At 50.2% G+C, this 14,634-nt stretch overlaps 1 pseudogene; it reads right to left on the minus strand.

Moving 5' to 3' along the window:
- Positions 1 to 8,050: 8,050 nt before the first annotated feature.
- On the minus strand, positions 8,051 to 12,945 carry LOC147990195 (uncharacterized; annotated as a pseudogene).
- Positions 12,946 to 14,634: the final 1,689 nt, after the last annotated feature.

A 14,634-nucleotide genomic window follows, 5' to 3' on the forward strand; every position in this document is an offset into this window, starting at 1 on the left:
AGTTCTAATCCCTCGAATTTCTTCTCCAGCTTTCTCACTGCATTGCAATAACCAGTCATGGCTGGACTTCTGACGTCCCACTCCTTCATCACCTGATTAACCACCAAATCTGAGTCGCCATAGACCATGAGGCGACGGACGCCGAGTGAAATGGCCATGCGCAACCCATATAAAAGTGCTTCATATTCTGCCTCGTTATTGGAGGAATCAAAGTGGATTTGAAGAACATATTTGAGCTTATCTCCTCGGGGGAGACCAATACCACCCCGGCACCGGAACCATTCAGCATTTTGGAACCATCAAAGAACATGGTCCAATGCTCCGAGTGAACCTGAGTCGGCAGTTGCTGTTCAATCCACTCGGCGACGAAGTCTGCTATTGCCTGGGACTTGATAGCTTTCTTTGCCTCAAACTTGATATCTAGAGGAAGGAGTTCGATCGCCCATTTTGCCACTCGACCAGTTGCATCTCTGTTATGCAGGATCTCTGACAATGGAGCGTCGCTAACGACTGTAATGAAATGATCAGAGAAGTAGTGAGCAACCTTCTTTGTGGTCATATAAATCCCATATACAAGCTTCTGATAATGAGGATATCTTTGCTTCGACGGGGTCAAAACTTCAGAAATATAATATACTGGGCGCTGAACTTTGAAGGCTTTTCCTTCTTCTTCCCGCTTGATCGTAAGTACCATACTGACGACTTGTCCCGTGGCTGCGATGTAAAGCAGCAAAGGCTCTTTCTGATTGGGGCAGCAAGCACCGGCTGGGTGGAGAGCAGAGCTCTGCAAACGCTGCATCAGCTTCAGGAGTCCACTCGAACTTGTTGGACTTCTTCATCAATCGGTAAAGAGGCAATGCCTTTTCACCGAGACGAGAGATGAATCGATTTAAAGCGGCCAAGCAACCAGTAAGCTTCTGGACGTCGTGCACTCTCACAGGACTTTTCATTCGGAGTATAGTACCGACTTTTTCTGGATTGGCGTCGATTCCCCGTTCGGAAACAAGAAAACCAAGTAGCTTTCCGCCAGGAACTCCGAATGTGCACTTTGATGGATTAAGCTTGATATCATACCTCCTGAGGTTGGCAAAGGTTTCAGCAAGGTCAGTCAGCAGGTCGGAACCCTTCCGTGACTTGACCACAATATCATCCATGTATGCTTCCACATTCCGACTGATTTGAGTGAGCAAACACTTCTGAATCATCCTCATGAATGTGGCTCCGGCATTCTTGAGGCCGAACAGCATGGTAACATAACAGAAGCACCCTAATGGAGTGATGAAAGTTGTTTTGATCTCGTCAGGTCCATACAGACGGATCTGATGGTACCCGGAATAGGCGTCTAAAAAAGACAGTCGCTCACATCCCGCAGTCGAGTCGACTATCTGGTCTATGCGGGGGAGAGGAAAATGATCTTTTGGGCAGGCCCGATTGATATGTTTAAAGTCAATACACATGCGAAGTGACTTGTCCTTCTTCGGGACCATGACAACGTTGGCGAGCCACTCGGAGTGAATCTCTCGGATGAACTCTGCTGCTAAGAGCCGAGCCACCTCCTCACCAATAGCCTTTCTCTTCTGGACGGCGGACCGTCGGAGATGCTCTTTGACAGGTTTTACTTTTGAGTCGACTCGTAGGCGGTGCTCAGCCAGCCCCCTGGGAACACCCGGCATGTCAGAAGGCTTCCATGCGAAAATGTCCCAGTTCTCACGGAGGAACTGGATGAGCGCTTCTTCCTATTTGGAGTCGAGTGTTGTTGAGATATGAGTCAGAGCAGCACTGGGATCGGTCGGGTGAATGTGAGCCGGCTTCGTTTCGCCAGACGACTGAAAATCCGATTCTGTAGCGGGCTTCTTGGCTCGCAACAAATCACTTGGGTCTGCAGTCTTCTGGTATTCCTGTAGCTCCACCACTGCCATCTGAGCATCAGTGATCTTTGAACCTTTTTGAAAACACTCTTCTGCTTTCTTCCGATTGCCCGTAACAGTGATCACACCTTTGGGACCAGGCATCTTCAATTTGAGATACACATAACATGGTCGAGCCATGAAGCGTGCATAAGCCGACCTGCCCAAAATAGCGTGATAAGCACTCTGGAAATCTACAACTTCGAACGTCAACTTTTCTTTGCGGTAACTCTTGGAATCACCGAAAACCACATCAAGAGCAATCCGGCCGAGTGACTCAGCCTTCTTCCCAGGAATGACTCCATGGAAACTCATGTTGCTGGTACTGAGTCTGGACACCGGAATGCCCATCCCTTTCAGCGTCTCAACATACAGTATGTTCAAACCACTGCCGCCATCCATCAAGACTTTGGTCAGTTGAGTGCCTTCAACAACTGGGTCGACCACCAAAGCTTGCCTCCCAGGGGTGGCAATGTGCGTTGGGTGATCGGACTGGTCGAATGTGATGGCAGTCTGAGACCACTTCAGATAACTAGGTGTTGCCGGAGCAACCATATTCACCTCACGGTTGATAACTTTCAGTCGACTTTTGCTTTTAACATCAGCAAAAATCATCAGGGTGGAATTGACCTGGGGGTATCCATCATCACTGTCTTCCTTGTCCTCAACTTTGTCCGACTCCTTTTCCTTATCTTTGGGCTGCTTGCCCTGGAACTGCTGGATCAAGAGCCGACACTGTCGAGTGGTATGTTTCGGGTAAATGAACTTACCCTCTTAATCTTTCTTGGTGTGGATGTGACATGGCAAATCCAACACATCATTTCCGTCTTGGTCTTTAACTTTCTTGGGTTCCAAGGTCCTTTGGGTTTCCCCTTAAACTTTTCTTGAGTTACAGCCAAGGCTTCCCCAGGAGCAGCTGGCTCGGCTTTCCGCTTCTGTTTCCGATTGGAATTTCCTCTGGTTTCTTGAGCGACTGACTTGAGCTTGCCACTCCTGAGTCGATCCTCATCTTCACCATTAGAGTACTTGATGGCAATCTCCATCATCCGATTCAGAGACATATCTCCGGTTCGACCGAATTTCAGATTTAGTTCTCTGTACTTAACGCCTTCTTTGAAGGCACAGACTGCTTGGTGGTCAGACACATTCTCTACCGTGTGATGTAACATGATCCATCTCTGGATGTAATCCCTCAAAGTTTCATTCGGCTTCTGCATGCAAGACCGCAGTTCCGTCAGCCCTGCCGGTCGCTTGCATGTTCCTTCAAATGTGGTGACAAACACTCGGGCGAAATCTTCCCAAGTGTAAATGCTGCTGGGTGCTAACTGATGCAGCCACGCTCTGGCCGAGCCCTCCAACATGAGAGGCAGGTGCTTCATGGCCACTTCATCATTGCCACCGCCAATCTGGACGGCCACTCGGTAGTCTTCAAGCCAAGTATCGGGCTTGGACTCACCAGTGAACTTACTGACTCCAGTCGCCTACCTGAAGTTGGGAGGAATCACAGCGGCCCTGATGGCTCTACTAAAGCACTCTGGCCCCGAAACATGTACTCTGCTGCTGGTAGGTGCATCTCTGTCGTGATCTTCTCGGTGAGCTCTGTTCCTGTCGACCAAACCTTGAACGAGAATGGATCTCGCATCAAAGCCTGGTTCCCTGGGGTCGACTGGAATCCTTCGCCCAACACTATGAGGGCGCCTGTCATCCTGTTGTCGAGGCACATACGACCCGCTCCTCGGGGGAGGGGTGGGCACTCGACGTCGATCATCATGATCGAATCGGTGATCATACTGCTCACGGTTCCCGTACTGATTACGCCGGTCCCCACATCCCTCACACCTCGGGGGCGATCTTTGGCTATGAGCCGACTGGACTGTGTCTGCAGCAACGGATCTGCTATGAATCCTGTTCCGCGACTGAGAAACAGCGGAATTCTGGTCTCCTACTGCCCGGAGTAACGCTCTGATCTGCAGCAAGCCTCTGTCAGCCTCCGACTGGGAAGGCTGAATCGACTCTGCTATACGGGCTGCAGCTGCTAAATTCTGAATCGGAGTTCGATATACCTGCGGGGGCGGAAAGAGCTGGCGTCGACTGGATTCTGGAACTCGTTGTCGCGCACGCTCGTCGAGTGCTCGCTGGAGGTTCTCCAGTCGAGTGCACTCGGCCAAGTTTGCCAGTCCTCCAAGGCACGAGCCTCGGGGGTTTCTCCAACGATAGGAGTGTGCAGTGCATCCATCTTCCGGCGACGAAGTTCTTCTCTCTGCAGCGATGTGAGAGGCTCGGGGAGATATTCCTCATGGGGACGCGACGGGTCGCCTCCACCTGCGCCTTCGTCGATGCGGGGAAAACCGGGAGGACTAGGCGGTCCATCGACCATCAGAACCTCTGCCGCCGGATCACTGCTATCGCACTCGGATGCGGTCTCTGCGGAGCCAGTCGACAGGTCGAACAGGCCGTAGAGGGATTCGTCGGGCACGATCGCCGCGACTTGAGGGGTGGCTGACTGGCGTGCCACCGCGTGTCTCACCCACCGCTGAAGTCTCGACCGACCGGAGCGCTTGCGCCGGTGGGAAACAGGGAGGGAGGACAACACAGGAACCGACCGATAATGGGTCGACGGTTGCCGCAAGAGGACGTCGCGGACGCACGTGCGAAAGTGCGTTGCCCCGCGGACAGGGAGTGCGTCCACGTCGAGCGGAGCCTCCTGAAGCCAAGCGGAGTCGTCGGCGATGAACGTGAGCGCACCGAGACGGATCTCGCGGCCCTCCACCAAAACTCCGCCAGAAACCATGATGATTTGGATCGGAAAAGATCGCAACTCCTCCAACAAATCGCTAAAACACCTGCCCCACGGTGGGCGCCAACTATCGTGGTTCTAAGTCTGACAGTAATGTAGGGGGTAGGTATGGAGAGGCAAGATCTTAGCTATGGAGTAGTTGTAAGCACACGAGGTTTACGAGTTCAGGCCCTTCTCGGAGGAAGTAATAGCCCTACGTCTCGGAGCCCGGAGGCGGTCGATTGGATTATGTGTGTATGAATTACAGGGGTGCGAACCCTTTACACTGAGGAGGGGGGTGGCTTATATAGAGTTCGCCGGACCCCTCCGGCCCTCAGTTGTGCAGGGTTTTAAATACATTAAGGTCGGACGTTACTGGTAACGCCCCTAATAAAGTGCTATGATGACCATAAAAGCTACTTAATAACCGATCGTTAGCGTGCGGAGTGCCTTTAGGTCTCCTGGCCGTCGAGTGGTTGGGTCATGGTCAAGTGATTGCTTCTTGGTCGAGTGTCTTCGAGTCTGTCGAGTGGAACACCTTCAAGTCGATTGAAAAGTGATTTCTTTTAGAGATGTCCTTGGGTAGGGCAGTTGGGACAGGTCCATGACCCTACCCTAGGTACATAGCTTCATCAGTGTCCGGTGTGTGGTATTGTGACGACGTCATGGGGAGGAGCGCCCATAGTCAAACTCCGGGGATGTAGCCATATCGGTGAACCTTGTTAACAAATCTCGGTGTCGTGCTCGTATGATTGCTTGGTTCTCGAATAATCGACGGTATGCCTTAGATTTATTCTAATAAGTGGTATCATGAGCAAGGTTTCGAAGAGGCCGCGGAAGTTGATCAAGAGCAAGAACGTCGACAAAAATCTGTGAGAAGTGGTCGTGATACGGGGCGAAGTTCGTCGGCGGGTTATGATCGAGAAACAGATGTGGTCGAGTTGTACTTGACAGAAGCAATCGGAAGCAGCGGGTTGATTGGTCGATCGCAGGTGCAGCCACACATGCACATGCAGCAGGCGACTAGTACATCGGCGGGTTTCGGATCGGATCGTGTGGTTCTTTTCGGCGAGACGCGGGTGCGAGCTGGTCCATGAGGACCGGAGCCCAAGGCCGGCGTTGTGTGGCAGCCCACGTGGAAGCTAGCCGGGCGTGGAAACTGCAGCAAGGCAAGAGACGCTGGGTTGGCTGCTTGTGGCCGTACACGCTGCATGAATTGGGAGCAGATACGGGATTTGTTTGTGACAAAAAGAATTGGCACAAGGACTCAGAGTCAGATCGTGATGCTTATCAAGAAAGAAATAGAGAAGTTCATTCAAAAGCTACGTACGTGTGGTGAATTAGGAGCTTGGCTTGCTTTGTTAATCTTCTTGGATGTTCACACGGAAAGGCTATGAAGGATTGTGCTTTGAGTTTTCTTTGTTGGTACACATTTGTGTATGGATGGTGATTGTTATGATGACGGTTTGAGGAGTCTGGAGCGTGTCATGTAGCCGGACAAGTTCGGCTGGGTCAGACTAGGCAGTCTGACGGATCGACGTGAGTCGGTTGGTACAGAAAATGGTGGTGGGATCGGCGATGACGACATTGGAGCGTGATGCTGATGGTGACCGACTTCTGGGCGTGGAAACACGTGGCGTGGGCCTGAAGGCTTGTGTGGCTTCGGCAAGACTATGGCGCGGGGTTGATTCAAGACGGTGCACATGAGAGCTTGAAGTCGACGAGGCGTGAGGGTGGACTGATCATCTAACACGGAGTCATGTTGAAGGTGGAGCTGGATTGAGGGGCTACGGTGTAAGGATCCAGGGAATCGAAGCCTATTCAGCAAGGGGGGAAAAGCGAGTGACATGCAGTTCGGACTGGAGCCGAGTGGTCAGATGGAAGCGTGAAACTCGTCATCGGTCGATGATGATCGGTGGTACTCTGCAATGGGGGTTGAGTGGTGTGGGTTCGCGACCCTTGAGACTCGACCGGGACAGCGGAGGCTCGACGTGGTAATAGCGGCGAGGCGTGCGGTGCGCATGGGACATGGAGACGGGCGAGGGCTCGGGTGGTCATACATGTGGTGAGACAACTACGAATTTGACTCAAGATGACTACAAGTAATGGTGAAATTCCTTCAAGTTTTAGACAGACGGTCAAAAAAGGAGCGGTGATGTTGAGTTCAGATAACTCTTATGTGTGACACCCAATATATGTGTTGTTCATTTTCACGCAGGTCAGTGATCAGTGTGTGATGATGTTGGACTAATACTCTGGAAGTTGGAAACGCAAACTAGAGTAACAAGGAACTTAATTTTGCTCGAGTGTTGACTGTTGTCAAGAAAAGAAGGGACTACATGTTGCAGGTGGAGTCACATGAAGTCTTTGGAGTAGCAGCGGTACTTATGGGATAAGTTTAAGTCCAATATACATGAAAGTTTGACGCATTGACGAATTCAAGGTGGTGGAGAATATTCGCCAAGGTGGAGTTTGTTAGAATTGTGTCGAATATTGTGTACAAGGTAGGTTGCAATTGGACTTGTAGTTGTATTGTGTTTAGATAGAATAAGGAGTCGTGTCCTAATAGGACACTTATATCCTAGGCCTCTCATATATAGTGGGGCTAGACACACGATGTAATCTATGCCAACATAATAGCACAGATACGCAAGGGGGAGCCGGCGGCGTGTGCCGGCGTCCGGGTGTTCGGTGTGCGGTATTGTGACGGCGTCATGGAGAGGAGCGCCCATAATCAAGCCTCGGGATGTAGCCATATCGATGAACCTCGTTAACAAATCTCGGTATCGTGCTCGTATGATTGCTTAATTCTCGGATGATCGACGGTATGCCTCGGATTTATTCTAACGATGAGTACTTTTGTTTGATCTGATTATAATTTTCTCCCTGGAAATAAGCTTCATCTCATAGCTTTTACACTACACTACACATGTAAACATTTTTCTTTCTTCTCAACTCAGTACGCCTCTAGAAGTTTTGACGATCTCTGCAACAAAGCATAGGGTGTCTTCCGAACTTTATGCAAGTCTCTCACACTACGCATTTATTTTCTATCTAAAGCTTCTTCCACATTAAGACACATCATCATGCATGTCAATGCTATTAGTTAATTTTAGACTTCTCGTACTTCCTCCATTCCGAATTACTTGTCTTAGATTTGTCTAGATACGGAAGTATCTAGTACTAAAATGAGTCTAGATATATCCGTATCTAGACAAATTCAAGACAAGTAATTCGAAACGAAGGGAGTACATTCAGCACAACCAAACAAGCAAACAAACAAAGGTTCGGATGCAGAATCGTAGTTGAAGCAAGTATAGAGCGCACACACACACGAGACATGAGATTATCCCAGAGGACGAATAATCTAGCTACTCCATTTGGAGGAACCAATGACTGCAACCTGGACTTCAATGCAGCACTTTTTCTTCACGAGATAACCTTTTGATGAGTCCTTGAAATCTTCCAGCGTTATGAACTTGTCCCATGTCCAAGTACGGGTACAATTCTTGAACTGGATCCGGGCTAAGGCCACCCCAAAAAAAGTCCATGTCAATCAGGAAATATGATGATAACAGTTTGTTTTAGCATCGCGAATTAGTGATTCCTATTACGTGAAATTTCTGCTATAGGGCGAACCTGATGTTTTCATGTGCTTGCCAGTTTCCTGGTCGATGCTTATGCTAACTTCTGCCAGGATCCCCGAGTCCTTATGGAGTGTGTCCTTCATGCTCAGATACAAGGAGAGGTAGTTCCCATTCGAATCGGACCCAGATGGATAGATAGCGATGAACCTGAAAATTGGGGAACATCACACGGTGTAATCCATCACTGATAAGAAGAGGTCGAACTCCAACGGTCTTTATTTTTTGTTTTCTTTAAAAGAGGTATGATAGCCTTTCTCTTCAAATGAAATTAAGATAATTCTGTATATAAACCCAATAATGAAGAATTAATGTCATTGGTCAAGTTACCATTTGTGTCCACAGAGCTGAAACTCTGGAGAGGTGCTCGGGTTCTTCAACACAAAGAAATCATCAATGTTCCAGGTGTAGGCTTGTGGGCCATTGCTGCTGATGTTGCTAGTCTTCTGAACAAACAGCGTCTCCAACGCATCGTTACCTTTAACAGCGACAATTTTGATGAACTGGACACCGAAAACACAGCTGTCTTTGACGAGGAATCCAGAGGATTGCTCCTTAAGCGTCGTGAGGGGGATCATGCATGAGGTCCCAGAGAATTTGCTTGTAGCCTGAAAATCGTGGCTCACTACAAACAAAATATTGAAATGTAAGACAATAAACAAAGAAATGATGCATTTAACTCTCTCTCTCTCTCTCACCGAAAAAGGCTTTCCCCCGCTTTATATATAAAACAAACGCCAAAAGCACACATACACGGACTAGTTCAAACCACACACACCCAAGAAATATAACGAGAAGTATAAAGATTCTGCTGAGGGCACAGCTCAACAAGCCCAAAAGAAACAAAAAGGATGCGGCCGAGGCAAGGCGTCTAATCCGGCTCCGGGGGTGGCGGAGGGGGCGGCGGCGACAGACGGACGGCCATCGAGCGAAGGTCGGCGATGAAGGCGGTGATGGCGTCGCGGTCCTGAGGGCGGCTAAGCGGCCGCCAAAACTGCAAGTAACCAGACAGTTTGAAGAGAGCGTCAGTAGCCCGTCAAAGAGGAATACGCTGGATCACAAGCTTATTGCGAATCGTCCAAAGAGTCCACGCTAGAACCCCGATCTCGAGCCACCTAATATGGCGAGAGGGGGGAGGGGAGTTCTGGAGTTCGGTGAAGAGGTCGGGGAAGTTGGTGTGACACCAATCGCCTCCCACTGCCTCCCTAAAGCAGCTCCACATGAATTGAGCTGAGACACAGGAGAAGAAGATGTGATTCGAATCTTTGGGGGTACCACACAGGGGGCAGAGGCCGGACCCAGGGCCATTGCGTTTGCGGACCTCCACCCCAGACGGAATCCTACCGCGGATCCATTGCCACATGAATATCCAAATTTTCAATGGCAAGCGGATGGACCAAACCGCAGGGATGGGGGAGGAGCGGAGGAGGGGGCAATGGCCGAGTAGAGGGACTTGGTGGAGAATTGGCCCGAAGGCTCAAGACGCCACTGAACCTCGTTCGGGCCCGCATCCACCGCCAGCTCGTGGAGAGCGACGCAATCAAGCAGCTCAAGCCGTGCGGCGGCTTCCGTGGGCCCAAATGGCCTCCGGAAGGCGAGGCGCCCTAAGTCAATAAGGGCCCTCTCAACGGAGATTAAGGGGGCGACAGCAATGGATAAGAGGTCGGGGAAACGGGCCACAAAGGGGGAGTCTCCCGCCTACCGGTTGAACCAGAACAACGTCCTTGTACCCGATCCAACCGAGATGGAGGTTCCGATGCGAAGTACGGGAAGCAGTTGGACAACCGATTGCCAAAACTGGGAGCCGCCGGATCTCTGACAAAAGGCGAGGGGCTGTTCGCGCAGGTACTTGTTTCGGATAATGTCAAGCCAGAGACCACCGTGTCCTTGCGAAATGCGCCAGAACCAGCGGGTGAGGAGGGTGATGTTCATGCGTTTAGAGCACATGATACCGAGGCCTCCCTGTTCTCGGGGCTTGTAGATGTCCGGCCAGCTAACCATGTGGTATTTCTGCTTATTGTTGTCACCCGCCCAGAAGAAACGAGATTGGATTTTGGCGATCTCATGGTGAAGGGTCTCATGGAGGCTATAGAAGCTCATAAGAAACAGGAGGAGGCTAGTGAGGGAGGAATTAATGAGGATCGCCTGAGCCGCCTTTGACAGCCATCGGCCTTGCCAAGGCTCCATGCGCATTTGTAACTTGGCAACCGTGGGGCGCAAGTCCGCGACAGTGAGCCGAGAGTCACTGATGGGGGTTCCCAAGTAAGTTGTGGGAAAGGAGCCAAGGAGGCAATTGAGGCGGTTGGCGATGTCACGGGCTTCAGCCGGAGAGTAGCCCATAACCATCACATCACTCTTGTCGAAGTTGATCTTGAGACCAGACATTTGTTGGAAGCAGAGAAGAAGGAACATGAGGTTAGTGATGTCCGTGTCCGAGCCCTCGACCATGATGATGGTGTCGCCCGCGTACTGGAGCATGGAGATCCCAGAGCCGCCCGCCAGATGAGGGGTAATCCCACGAATATGGCCAGCGGATTTGGCCTTATCTAGGATGGCGGCAAGCGCGACCACCACCATGTTGAACAGGAACGGAGAGAAATGATCGCCTTGTCTAACCCCACAGAGGGTGGGGAAGTAAGGACCAATCTCCCCATTGATGTTCATGGCAGTGCGTCCGCAGGACACCATCTGCATCACCCAGGTGATCCAACGATCATCAAAGCCCTTCCGGAGCAAAACTTCCCAAAGGAAGGACCAACTAACAGTGTCGTAGGCCTTGTGAAAGTAAATTTTCAGGAAGACCGCCTTGAGGTGTTTAGACCGAACCTCATGGAGGACTTCATGGAGAACTAATACCCCATCCAGGATATACCGCCCTTTCACGAAGGCGGACTGGTTGGGGGTGGGTAATGAGGTCCGCAAGTAGGGTCACCCTATTGGCGTACCCCTTTGCCAGAATCCGGAAGATCGCATTGATCACCGTGATCGGGCGGAATTGGCGAATGTCGGAGGCCCCCGGCACTTTGGGAATGAGCGAGATGATCCCGTAGTTGAGGCGACCGAGGTCGATGGTCCCAACGTAGAACTCGTCAAAGATGGCCATGATTTCCGACTTAATCACATTCCAGAAGGTCAGGAAGAATTTCACCGGAAGGCCGTCCGGACCTGGGGCCGAGGAGGGATTCATGCCTCTAATGGCCGTCCAGACCTCATCCTCCGAGAATGGGGCCGTGAGAGCGGCATTCTCCGCAGCGGAGACAAGCTGGCGGCCGGACCAGCAATCGAGGGCCAGAGAAAGGCCACTCCTAGGAGAAGCGGAGAAAAGGGATCGGTAGAACCCGTTGACATGGGTCCTAATGTCGCTCCGGGACTACAGAAGGGACGGACCGTCCCAGAGGAGGGGGATGGTGTTGCGTCTACGGAGGCCATTCGCTATGGCCTGAAAGTAGGCAGTGTTCGCGTCGCCCTTCAGGACCCATTTCTGGGATCCTCGCAAGCGCGAGTAAGCTTCCTCGTCCGTGTAGATGATGGAGAGTTGGTCTTCCAGGTCATACCGAGAGGCTTGCCAATTGGTCCAGGTCAGGGAGGTTTGCCGATTGGTCCAGGTGAACCTGGCACCGATCCTATCTATTTCGCGAAGACCAGGATTGGCAATGCGGTCATTAAACATCTGCATACGTGCATAGTTGACATGGTCTTTGCTCTTGTCTTCTGCGAGTCGGAGGAGGTTAAAATCGCCTCCGACAACCACCGGTAGGGAGGCCGCAGAGACCTTTCGGTTAAGCTCCTCGAGGAAGGACGCGGATCTACTGTGGTCAGCCGGGCCATAGACGATGACAACCTCCCACTTAAAGTGCAGGGCTCGTTCATAGAGCTCCATACTAACAAAGAACTGGCCCCGGTCCATACTCCCCACCTCGAAGGTGAAGGATGCCACCTGAATGGCCGGCGTTCCCACTAGAAGGGAGCCAGTGCCACGCAAAGAGGTGGGTGCTCAGCCGGTCAAGCTCCGGCAATGAGAAGTCGGAGTGCATGGTTTCCTGGATCGCCACTATGTCAATATGCTGATCGCGCACGTACTCGGTGAGTTGGTGGCGGCGGCCGTCATGGCCGAACCCGCAGATGTTCCAGAATAAGGCACGCATTAGAGAGCCATTGGGGGCTGCTTGACCCCAGGACGCGGGAGGCGCTTTGGGCGCGGAGAGCGGCAGTGCGAGAGCGGGTGCGGCCCTGAGGCTCAGCCTCCACCACTGGTGGGCGGCCAACCGCCTCTCTCTCCCCCTCTCTCTCCCTCTCCCTCTCCCTCTCCCTCTCCCTCTCTCTCTCTCTCTCTCTCTCTGATTCATAACTATTGTATTCCTCTTGAGAAACAGGTTATAATCTACACTATCAATCTAGTAACTGACTAGTTGTGAACCTTAAAGGACTACTCCATGGAGCTAACGTACCTTGATGCTGTTCATGGTGCTTCCCATATAACTGGTCATATATCAGGAACTTGAAAGTTGTCTCCGCGACCATATGGGATCTCTCAGATACTTTAGTCAGGACAAGCTTAAGAGTAACATATTCATTCTGGTCGCCACTCTTTCAGTCCCTTGGGTTCAGCATCAGGTACCTGCAAATCAAGTCAAGACAAAGTAAGAATGAATTTTGTTCCTGACATGGATGCATCAAGCTATCGAATAGCAGAAAAAAGTAGCAATTTGTACTAGTTAAGCCCCTTCATCACAAACACACTGGAGTTGGTCCATCCTTCATCCTTATCGAGAAGCGAGGAGAAACCATCGATCCTCCATTTGAAGGTTGTCCCCGACCCATTGGAACCCTGGCCTACAAAACAACGATTCTTGCATCGGTAACAACATCAAAGACCACAATATATAACAGCATCATGCTTGATCCATTAAGTTAGTACAGTTTTGTCAATTTGTGTGAAGTACTATTTGCTCTTCTTGCTCTCTACACAACTAGTTGCGCCGGCACCCCATGTCACGTTTGACTCTTCTAAGTATTCAAGAAAAATGTACTCCCTCCGTCCCACAATATAAGAACGTTTTTGACACTAGTGTAGTGTCAAAAACGTTCTTATATTTTGGGACAGAGGAAGTACTACTGTATGTAGAAACGATGGGAAGCGTTCTACCCTCTTGTGAGAGGGCCGCGTGGTATTTATTGATAGAGATGGGGCATATCCCATGATCGCATACATGTCTTGGAGTACAAGGGATTAGGAGATAGAGATGAAGTAGTTTAAGTAGATACTAATCTATCTCTAGTCTAACCAGAACTCCAACTAACTATATATGTGCGCCTAGGGCAGGGCCACATGAGATATATTTCAACACACCCCCTTAATCACAACTTGACCAAGTTGAGATTACGCCTGAATTTCTCAAAGCTTTGTGTGGGCAATGCCTTGGTGAAGCCATCTGCAATCTGATCTCCAGAATGAATAAAACGGACATCCAACTGTTTGTTAGCAACTCGTTCTCTTACAAAGTGGAAGTCTATCTCAATATGCTTTGTTCTGGCATGAAAAACTGGATTGGCAGAGAGATAGGTAGCACCAAGATTATCACACCATAAACAAGGAGCTTGCACCTGTATTACCCCAAGTTCCTTCAGCATTGACTGAAGCCAGATAATTTCTGCAGTAGCATTTGCCAGAGCCTTATATTCAGCCTCTATACTAGACCTAGAGACAGTTGCTTGTTTCTTAGCACACCATGATATCAGGTTAGGACCAAAGAATACGGCAAAGCCACCTGTGGACCTCCTATCATCTATACTTCCAGCCCAGTCAGCGTCAGTGAATGCACTGACAAGAGTGGACTGAAACCTGCTGAATGTTAGTCCAACAATAACTGTATATTTTACATATCTCAGGATACGTTTAGCAGCAGTCCAATGCAAGGTGGTAGGTGCATGCAGAAACTAACAGACTTTGTTCACAGCAAAGCATAAATCTGGTCTAGTAAGGGTGAGATATTGGAGTGCACCAATCATGCTTCTGTACTGAGTGCTATCTTCCAAACTTAGAGGCTCACCTTCATACAGGGATAACTTTTCTGAGCTAGATAATGGAGTTGGTGAAGGCTTGCAGTTCTGCATCCCAACTCTTTTCAAAAGACCAGTTGCATACTTTTCTTGAGATAAGACTATACCATCTTTGTTTTTCGTGACTTCAATGCCCAAGAAGAAATTCAGGTCTCCTAGGTCCTTCAAAGCAAATTCTGAGCCAAGGTCCTTTAGGAGTGTTTTCACTGCTTCATCAGATGAGCTAGTAACAATGATATCATCAACA

The sequence above is a fragment of the Triticum urartu genome, chromosome 1A (genome assembly GCF_056163025.1).
Source record: "Triticum urartu cultivar PI428250 chromosome 1A, HENAU_Tu73, whole genome shotgun sequence".
In the NCBI taxonomy this organism is placed as follows: Eukaryota; Viridiplantae; Streptophyta; class Magnoliopsida; order Poales; family Poaceae; genus Triticum; species Triticum urartu.